Source organism: Engystomops pustulosus, chromosome 3, assembly GCF_040894005.1.
Source record: "Engystomops pustulosus chromosome 3, aEngPut4.maternal, whole genome shotgun sequence".
NCBI lineage: Eukaryota > Metazoa > Chordata > Amphibia > Anura > Leptodactylidae > Engystomops > Engystomops pustulosus.
The window spans coordinates 137,658,343-137,669,528 of record NC_092413.1 but is presented as its reverse complement, the minus strand read 5'-3'; positions in this window follow the sequence as shown (position 1 = coordinate 137,669,528).

Genomic DNA, 11,186 nt, shown 5'->3' with positions numbered 1-11,186 from the left:
ACCTGCTCCTCTGGTTTGAAAACTTTTTTGGACTGCCACATACAGGCACTCAATCTATTCCATTTTTCTGGAGGGCCACCTACCTGCTCCTCTGGTTTGAAAACTTTTTTGGACTGCCACATACAGGCACTCAATCTATTCCATTTTTGTGGAGGGCCCCTACCTGCTCCTCTGGTTTGAAAACTTTTTTGGACTGCCACATACAGGCACTCAATCTATTCCATTTTTCTGGAGGGCCACCTACCTGCTCCTCTGGTTTGAAAACTTTTTTGGACTGCCACATACAGGCACTCAATCTATTCCATTTTTCTGGAGGGCCACCTACCTGCTCCTCTGGTTTGAAAACTTTTTTGGACTGCCACATACAGGCACTCAATCTATTCCATTTTTCTGGAGGGCCACCTACCTGCTCCTCTGGTTTGAAAACTTTTTTGGACTGCCACATACAGGCACTATTCAAATTGAATTGTCTCCATAGCAGCCTCCACACGTTGCCTCCATTGCTACCTCCAAAAGTCGTCCATATAGCTGCCTCCATACATCGTCCCTTTATCAAACGAGGTGTGTCAGGCCGAAATTTGGGTTGTTTTCATGGATTCCACATCAAAGTTGTTAACTTTGTCGCCACCCTGCTGTGTTATCCACAAAATACACTGGCAAACTTTTAACATTTACGGATATTATTTCAGCGCTTCTTGCGCATCTGTTTACATTCCCCTCACCCGCCATATCCTAAACTTATAAGAACGCTACTACACTTGATCTTATACAAAAGGTTCTTAGAAGTGCTGTTTGGGGAGTAGCCTAGAGACAGGGGCTTGGATTGGTGAAAGCTCGCCTGGCAGCGGAGCGCCAGCTCCATGCCAAGAACCAACTAACATAGTTTTAACTGCAGCACCTTTAATCTACTACTAGTTCACTGCCTCCATACATGGCCGCCTTATCAAACGTGCTGTGTCAGGCAGAATTTTGGGTTGTTTTCATGGCTTCCACAACAAACTTGTTAACTTTGTCGCCACCCTGCTGTGTAATCCTCAAAATATACTGGCAAACTTTTACCATTTACGGATATTATTTCAGCGCTTCTTGCGCAGATGTTTACATTCCCCTCACCCGCCATATCCCAAACTTATAAGAACGCTACTACACTTGATCTTATACAAAAGGTTCTTAGAAGTGCTGTTTGGGGAGTAGCCTAGAGACAGGGGCTTGGATTGGCGAAAGCTCGCCTGGCAGCGGAGCGCCAGCTCCATGCCAAGATCCAACTAACATAGTTTTAACTGCAGCACCTTTAATCTACTACTAGTTCACTGCCTCCATACATGGTCCCCTTATCAAGCGAGCTGTGTCTGGCAGAATTTTGGGTTGTTTTCATGGCTTCCACATCAAACTTGTTAACTTTGTCGCCACCCTGCTGTGTAATCCACAAAATATACTGGCAAACTTTTATCATGTACCGATATTATTTGAGCGCTTCTTGCTCACCTCCTTTGGTTCCTCTCTGTCACCCATTGGTTTGAAGCCTGAGTCCATTTAGGGTATGTCGCCATGCCACTCTCTAGCCTGCCGCTGCTGCCGCTGCCTCTGCATGCCGTCCCCTATAGTGTCAGGGTCAATTATTGGATGTTTTAGATGCTATCTAGCTTCATTCTGTCACTCTGTCATGGCCATGCTGTTGCCCATAATTTTGGCATAATGGTGCATTTAAGCAGCCTCAGAGGCATCCATGCATGCTGCCCCTGCAGTTTCCTGTCCATTTCCGTGGTGTTTCCATGCTTTTCTGAGGTTCCTAGGTGTTTGGCCAAGCTTCCCTGTGCAGAGCCTTGGTCCCATTGAAAAATGCTCGAGTCTCCCATTGACTTCAATGGGGCTCGTTACTCGAAACGAGCACTCGAGCATCGGGAAAAGTTCGTCTCGAATAACGAGTACCCGAGCATTTTAGTGCTCGCTCATCTCTAATTACAGGGCATCACACCGCAGATCGATCTGTGGCTGGCACCGCTGAACCTGAAACCAGGCATGGTTGTGTGTGACAACGGCCGTAACCTGGTGGTGGCTCTGCAACTCAGCAGACTGACACATGTGCCATGTCTGGCCCATGTGTTAAATCTCATAGTTCAGCAGTTCCTCAAGACATACACCAATCTGTCTGATTTGCTCACGAAGGTGTGCCACATCTGTGCACATTTCAGAAAGTCGACCACAAATGCTGCCACTCTCAGGGCAGCGCATCGCTGCCTCCAACTACCCGCTCACCGACAGTTGTGCGAAGTGCCCACGAGATGGAATTCCACATTAACCATGTTATCCAGAGTTTACCAGCAGCGCAGAGCGAATGTAGACTGCCAGATGTCAACTTACACCAGAACTGCTAGTCATGTCAGTCAGCTTCCTCAAGTCTACAATGAGGAGTGGACGTGGATGTCTGATATCTGCCAGGTGCTAAGTAACTTTGAGGAGTCAACACAGATGGTCAGTGGCGATGCTGCCATCATCAGCCTCACCATCCCGCTGCTTGGCCTGTTGAAAAACTCTCTGGTCAGCATGAAGTCGAAAGCGTTGCGCTCGTCACAAGAGATGGGAGAAGAAGATTCCCTTGCTGATAGCCAGAGCACCCTCCGGTCTGTTTCTCAGCGCATATCTGAGGAGGTGGAGGAGGATGAGGAGGAAGAGGAGGAGAATGTCGGAGAGACAGAAGAGGGGACCACTGCTCAGTCCTTATTAACTGTTCTGCGTGTATGGGCAGAAGAAGAGGAGTTGGAGGATGAGGAGGAATTGGAGAGTCAGGCCAGTGAGGGGAGTGAATTCTTGCGTGTTGGGACTCTGGCACATATGGCAGATTTCATGCTAGGCTGCCTATCCCGTGACCTTCACGTTTTTCCGGCACCGATTACTGGGTATTCACTCTCCTGGACCCACGGTACAAGCAACATTTTTCCACTCTCATCCCTGTAGAGGAAAGGAGTGTGTGAGTGCATGAATATCAGCAGGCCCTGTTGCACAAGCTGAAACAGTCTTTTCCATCTGACACCGCTAGCGGCAGAGGGCATACTTCTGCGGGACAAGTAGCGAGGGAGAGTAGGCGAGCAGGCAGCTTTTCCAGCACTGGCACTTTACAAGGCCTTTGCCAGTTTTATGTCACCCCAGCAAGACACTGTCACCTGTCCCCAGTCTCGGCAGAGTAGGGCTGATCTTTACAGAAAGATGGTGAGGGAGTACGTAGCTGACCATACCATCGTTCTAAATGATCACACAGCTCCCTACAACTACTGGGTTACAAAGCTGGACATCTGGCCCGAACTGGCGCTGTACGCCTTGGAGGTTCTTGCCTGCCCTGCCGCTAGCGTGTTGTCAGAGCAGGTTTTCAGTGCAGCTGGTGGCATTATCACCGATAAGCGTACAGCGATAAGACTGACAGCGCTGACAGGCTGACGCTTATCAAGATGAATCAAGCATGGATTTCTCATGATTTCCATTCTCCGCCAGGTGAAAGCAGCTCAACCTGAATAATTTTCATGTATGCACTCCTCCTCATTCTCCTCCTCTTTGTACACTAAATCAGAGGCAACTGGCTATTTTTTTGCCAGGGCCAATTGGCTCTAGCTATAGTACTGTATATATTACATTTTTATGGAGGGCAACATTCGCGGTCCTCTGTATTGTAAATGTTTTGGGAGTGCCACATACAAGTACTCTATGTATTTAATTTTTCTGGAGGGCCACCTATCCGGTCCTCTGTTTTAAAAATTTTTTTCGACTGCCACATCCAGGCACTATCCAAATGTAATTGTCTCCATAGCAGCCTCCACACGTCGTCTTTATAGCTGCCTCCACACGTCATCTTTATAGCTGCCTCCACACATTGGGGGTCATTTACTAAGGCCCGATTTACGTTTTTGCGACGGGTTAACAGAATTTTTGCGTTTTGCAACGATTTTCCCTGTATTGCCCCGGGATTTCGGCATACGTGATCGGATTGTGGCCCATCGGTGCCGGAATTCACCCATCGGAATCGAGGGGCGTGGCCGTACGAAAACCCAACAGATTCAGAGAAACCGCCGCATTAAAAAAAAAAAAGTGTCGCTGAACACGCGCTTACCTTCACCCAGCAATGGATTGTGAACTCCGACGTTCCTCGTCGGACTTCAGCGCAGCAGCGACACCAGGTGGACGTCGGAGGAACTGCCTTAGTGAATCGACGGAAAACCCGAATCCACCGCAGAGAACGCGCCGCTGGATCGCGACTGGACCGGGTAAGTAATTCTGCCCAATTGTCTCCATTGCTGCCTCCACACGTCTCCATTGCTGCCTCCACACATCGTCTCCAGAGCAGCCTCCAAAAGTCGTTTTCATAGCTGCCTCCACACGTCGTCCCCTTAGCAAATGAGCTGTGTTAGGCTACATTTTCGGGTGTTTAACCGGCTGTGATTTTCTGGCGTTTTATATGGGTCACTCATTTTCACAATGCATGCAAAGCTGTATGACTGAGTGCGTGTCCCCCCCACATGCCTCCACACATCGTCTCCATAGCAGCCTCCACACATCGTCTCCATAGCTACCTCCACAAGTTGTCTCCATAGCAGCCTCCACATGTCATCTCCATAGCTGCCTCCACACGTTGTTTCCATAGCTGCCACCACACGTTGTCTCCATAGCAGCCTCCATATGTCGTCCCCTTAGCAAACAAGCTGTGTCAGGATCATTTTTCGGGTGTTTCACCAGATACGTTATGGAACTTGGTCACTCTGTCACTGCCATGCTGTGTTATTGACTTAATATACCATCAACCTTTTGTTCACATAGGAAATCATTTCAGCGCTTCTTGCTCACCTCCTTTGGTTCCTCTCTGCCGCCATATCCAGGCCAAATACTGATACGTACAGTGCTACACGTTATCCTCGCCAAAAGGAATTTCTTGGTTTGAAGCCATTTGGGGTATGTCGCCATGCCACTCTCTAGCCTGCTGCTGCTGACGCTGCCTCCGCATGCCGTCCCCTATAGTGTAAGGGTAAATTATTGGGTGTTTTAGATGCTATCTCTCCTCACACAGTCACTCTGTCATCGCCATGCTGTTGCCCATAATTTTGGCATAATGATGCGATTAGGCAGCCTCCGAGGCATCCATGCATGCTGCCCCTGCTGTTTCCTGTCCATTCCTGTGGTGTTTCCATCATTTTCTGAGGTTTCCAGGTTTTTGGCCACATTCGCTGTGCAGAGCCTTGGTCCCCTTGAAAAATGCTCGAGTCTCCCATTGACTTCAATGGGGTTCGTTATTCGAAACGAGCACTCGAGCATCGGAAAAAGTTTGACTCGAATAATGAGCACTCGAGCATTTTAGTGCTCGCTCATCTCTAATTATGACATACACTCACCGGCCACTTTATTAGGTACACCATACAACGGGTTGGACCCCCTTTTGCCTTCAGAACTGCCTCAATTCTTCATGGCATAGATTCAACAAGGTGCTGGAAGCATTCCCCAGAGATTTTGGTCCATATTGACATGATGGCATCACACAGTTGCCACAGATTTGTCGGCTGCACATCCATGATGCGAATCTCCCGTTCCACCACATCCCAAAGATGCTCTATTGGATTGAGATTTGGTGACTGTGGAGGCCATTTGAGTACAGTGAACTCATTGTCATGTTCAAGAAACCAGTATGAGATGATTCCAGCTTTATGACATGGCGCATTATCCTGCTGAAAGTAGCCATCAGATGTTGGGTACATTGTGGTCATAAAGGGATGGACATGGTCAGCAACAATACTCAGGTAGGCTGTGGCATTGCAACGATGCTCAATTGGTACCAAGGTGCCCAAAGAGTGCCAAGAAAATATTCCCCACACCATGACACCACCACCACCAGCCTGAACCGTTGATACAAGGCAGGATGGATCCATGCTTCATGTTGTTGACGCCAAATTCTGACCCTACCATCCGAATGTCGCAGCAGAAATCGAGACTCATCAGACCAGGCAACGTTTTTCCAATCTTCTACTGTCCAATTTCGATGAGCTTGTGCAAATTGTAGCCTCAGTTTTCTGTTCTTAGCTGAAAGGAGTGGCACCCGGTGTGGTCTTCTGCTGCCGTAGCCCATCTGCCTCAATGTTTGACATACTGTGCGTTCAGAGATGCTCTTCTGCCTACCTTGGTTGTAACGGGTGGCGATTTGAGTCACTGTTGCCTTTTATCAGCTTGAACCAGTCTGCCCATTCTCCTCTGACCTCTGGCATCAACAAGGCATTTCCGCCCACAGACTGACGCTCACTGGATGTTTTTTCTTTTTCGGAGTAAACCCTAGAGATGGTTTTGCATGAAAATCCAAGTAGAAAAGCAGTTTCTGAAATACTCAGACCAGCCCTTCTGGCACCAACAACCATGCCACGTTCAAAGGCACTCAAATCACCTTTCTACCCCATACTGATGCTCGGTTTGAACTGCAGGAGATTGTCTTGACCATGTCTACAAGCCTAAATGCACTTAGTTCCCACCATGTGATTGGCTGATTAGAAATTAAGTGTTAACGAGCAGTTGGACAGGTGTTCTTAATAAAGTGGCCGGTGAGTGTATATTTGCACCATAATATGTTAAGGATCTATGATGAGGGATCACAAACTGAGCCCTCTTCATACATGCTGGGTGTTGGTTAAATTATTGGCCGGGTGTTGGCAGAAGACAAATGCCAGCAGCACATAGGCACCGCCATCTTGAGTTGATTTGTCGCTCAGGGAGCGACAATACGTTCTCATGAAAGCCAGGAGTCTGCATGAGACTCTAAGACCTTTCACTTGGCAGGACCTATAACAGTGTGACCTAGGCATAATAAATGTCTGTATGCTGGCATATAAAAATTTAATAGAATCAGACTAGGGCAAAACTAATCGGTATCTTTGTGATCATATTGACCCAAAGTATAAAGTTGAGGTGTAATTTGGAGCACACAGTGAAAGCCGTAAAAACTGTGTCCACAAGAATATGTGTTTTTTTTTTCTACTATTTCATCGCATTTGGAATTTTGCATTCTTGAATAGTAGCCTGTGGTCAAATGAAGGACTCAAGGGCTTCTTGTGCTACCTATCTATTCTAAAACAAATAACAAATATAAAGTTTATAAAAATTTTATAAAATTCTAATAAAACTAGAAAAAAATTCAGATTTGTGTTTTCTTTTTTATTTATACTTCACAGAAAGGTTTAAAAAAAGTTCACCAATAGGATATTTGAAACCCAAAATAGCGACAAAAATAAAAAAAGTTTTATAGCTTGTAGAAGGCATTGATGAAAAAAATAAAAAAATGGCCTGGGCATTAACATGTAAAACGGGTACTCATGGGTTAGTGGTAAATTGATATTACTCCTTATGTTGTTGACTGATAAGAATATGGGGATTTTTCATTTCTAGACATTGCACCACTCCTTCTGTTCTATTCTGGTTCAATAATGTTGCCATATTTGTAGGTCGTTATTAAGAACCTTGGGTGTTTGAAATTGAATTCTTCATATAATAACAACTACAGCAGGTTGGCAGCTGTCCAGAAATGATTAATTAACAAAAATGCAATTAGTTTTTGTACAGTCAACAGTTTGTTGATAACAAGGAAGACACTTCTTTCTTTTAAAGACATGCTATTTTTCTAATCTCACACAACTGTATCTTACTGTATTGTATTCTAGATATGATTATTTTTAAATGGCACAAAGCATGTGCAAAAAGAAAATAAAAGGCATTCACGGCGAGGAGAGCAATTATTAATCCATTTGTGCCAGAATCCTGGGTTAATTGGAGGGAATTTAATAACCTACTTTGGGAAGACATCTGACATTGTTGACATGAAAAAACTGTCTAAAATACCTTGTGACACACAGCATAGTTCTGTATAAATATGGATGATACAGTACAGAAGCTCTGGATGTTGCAATCTCTGTTGAGCCCCCTCCCCCTATTTCCAGTGAAGAGCAGTTTCTAGGCTATTTGTTTAACAGAGTAGGTTAACACAAAATTCTTACTATATTAAAACTCTACAAAACCTGCAGTAAAACATCATAATACACACCTCAGCTGCTGCAGATCCTCTTAATACATACATTATCTGCTGCAGAACTTCCTACTACACACCAAAGCTACTTTAACCCCTTATCACCGACACTAGTTTTCAGCTCAATGACCAGACTCGATTTTTCAAATCTGACATGTCTCACGATAATTGGTTATAACTTCGGAACGCTTTAACATATCCGGGTGATTTTGAGAATGTTTTCTCGTGACACATTGTACTTCATGTTAGTTATAAAATTTAAGTGATACTTTTGCGATTCGTTCTGAAAAAAAGTGAAAATTTGGCAAAAGTTTGTAAAAATTCTTCATTTTCCAAGTTTGAAATGTTCTGCTTTCCAGACAGGAAGTAAAACTACCCAAAAAGCTTGATAAATTCCATTTACGGAATGTCTGCTTTATGTTGGGATGATATTTTATGCATCCTCTCACTTTTCTAGGATGAGGTGCAGAACTTTAGGTGCCATTTTTCTCATTTTCATGAAAATCCCCAAAACTCACATTTTGAGGGACAACTCAGCTTCCAAGTGACTTTGAAAGGCCTAAATAATAGTAATAATAGTGTTTTTAACTGTGTGTTTCTTTGATGGCCGATTTAATAAAGCTATATTGGAATTTTGAAGTAGTTATGTTCAGTTACTGAGGCATCCTATATACTCCTATTGGTATTGCTTGCTAAATAATAGTAAAACCCCATAAATTACCCCACTATAGAAACTTCACCCCTCAACGTATGTAAAACAACTTCTATTAAGTCCATTAACCCTTTAAGTGTTTCACATGGGTTAAAACAATATGGACCTGCGATTTAGAAACTATGGAATTTTTTTGGAAAATACATTCATTTAGGCCAAACTGACAGTTTCAGAATAAATTAAATGATGAAACGCACTGCAACGTTTGATGCCCAATTCCTCCAGAGTGTACTGATACCTCATATGTGGTGGTAACCTGCTGTATGGGCACATGGCCGAGTATAGAATGAATTGAGGCGCCATTCACAGCAGATTTGTATTGTCACATTGTACTACCTATACATTTTTATTTTTTTTGGTAATGCCAACATATGAGGGCTTATTTTTTACGGAATGAGATACAATGTATAGATAATTCATTTAGGGGGTCTATAGCTTATTCATGAGATTTTATTAACTATTTCAAGGGGGACACAAACAAAATCATCAATTTTTATTTTGGAGTTTTAGCATTTTTTTCCCCCGCTCACCGTAATGTAAAAATAATATTTTATCTTTATTCTCTGGTTCACTACAATTGCGGTGATACCTCATTTATATAGTTTTTCTTATCTTTGCTCAATTTTCCTGAGCAAAACCAATATTGGAGAATATCACATTGTTTTTACTATTGACAACTTTTTATTGCCATAACTTCTGTATTTTTATGTTGTCAGACCTGGTTGAGGGCTTATTTTTTGCGAAAAGAGTTGTTCTTTTCAGTCGTATCATATTAGGGAACGTACCTTTTTTTGATCACTTTTTAGAACATTTTTTGTGATGGTGTTTGATGAAAAATTGTATATTACGGGAAGTTTTTTGTAGTTTTTTTTTTCATCGTTCACCGAGCGGGTTCAATATTGATTTAGATTTATTGTACAGATTAATACGGACGCGGTGATACCAAATATGTACATTTTTCGTGTGTTTTTGTGTTTTATATACTGTATTTGCATTATATGTGTAACTGGGGAGATTATGGGACTTTATTTTATTTATTTATTTAATTATTATTATAAAATGATTTAATCTTTTTTTTTTTTTACTTTCACATATTTTCCACATTTTGGCTTGAATAAGCGATCATCCGATCACTTATTCAAGCCTCTACACTGCAATACACTTGTATTGCAGTGTAAAGTGTAAGTAACTGAGCATGCCGGCAGGACCCGGCGAGAAGAGGAGCCGACAGCCTCGGGTCACTCGTCGGACCCGGGGCAGCGGCAGGAGGGATCGGATCCCCCGGTAAGCACACCTGGGGGGTTCGATCCACGGGGGACACACTTGCACGCCGCGGTCATGCTTGACCGCGGTGTGTAAGGGGTTAAACACCCGGGATCGGAGTTTTTCCGATCCCGGGTGTTAGTGCCGGGTCTGGGAAAGGCAGGACCCGGCGAGAAGAGGAGCCGACAGCCTCGGGTCACTCGTCGGGACCCGGGGAAGCGGCAGGAGGGATCAGATCCCCCGGTAAGCACACCGGGGGGGGGGCGATCCACGGGGGACACACTTGCACGCCGCGGTCATGCTTGACCGCGGCGTGTAAGGGGTTAAACACCCGGGATCGTAGTTTTTCCGATCCCGGGTGTTAGTGCCGGGTCTGGGCTGTGACACAAGCACTATACTGACCCGATGTCCCGAAATCTTCTTCTGACGCGGCGCCGTAGAAAGGCGTCGCGTCAGAAGAAGTACCCTTAATGACCGACGTAGAATCCCGATAGGGCGGTCATTAAGGGGTTAAAACATCACAACACAAACAACAGCTGTTGCAGAACCTCATAATACTCCTCTCTGCTACAAAATAAAAAACAGTCAGTATTTGATGTGACCACAATTTTTCAGAAACATTGCAACACATCTCCTTGACATGGACTGCATTCACACAAGGTGCTTGAATTACCCTTTTAAAAGTAATTTAAAGGTTGTTTGTAGGAGCTTTGCCCAATCATAGCATCATAGTTTATAATGTTGACAAAAAGATGCAGGTAGATTGCGTCCAACCTGTAAGATTAAACAAATGGTTTTTTCCCATAAGACATGATATTTTTGTCCCCAAGTGTCAGGGTTAGAGATGGGCGAATTTGTTAAAATTCATTTCGTCCCGATTCGCCAAATTTTTCGAAAAAATTTGATTAGACCCGAATCGAATCAAAACGAATCACGTTGAGGACCCCTTGAGAAAGACCAGGCGGGTTGAAACGCGCGTTGGGGGCTAGAGGCACGCCAGGTAGTATGTCCAATTACTATATCTCATGCAATGTTTAACTTTGCAACCACTAAGCAAGGCACGATGCTGCATTATGGGGTTTAATTACAGGCCGATATAGGCGATATGTTCCTAATGGTATATATGTTGCATTGCAGTTTGTTACTGTTTACATTGGTTGGTTACACTTCCTG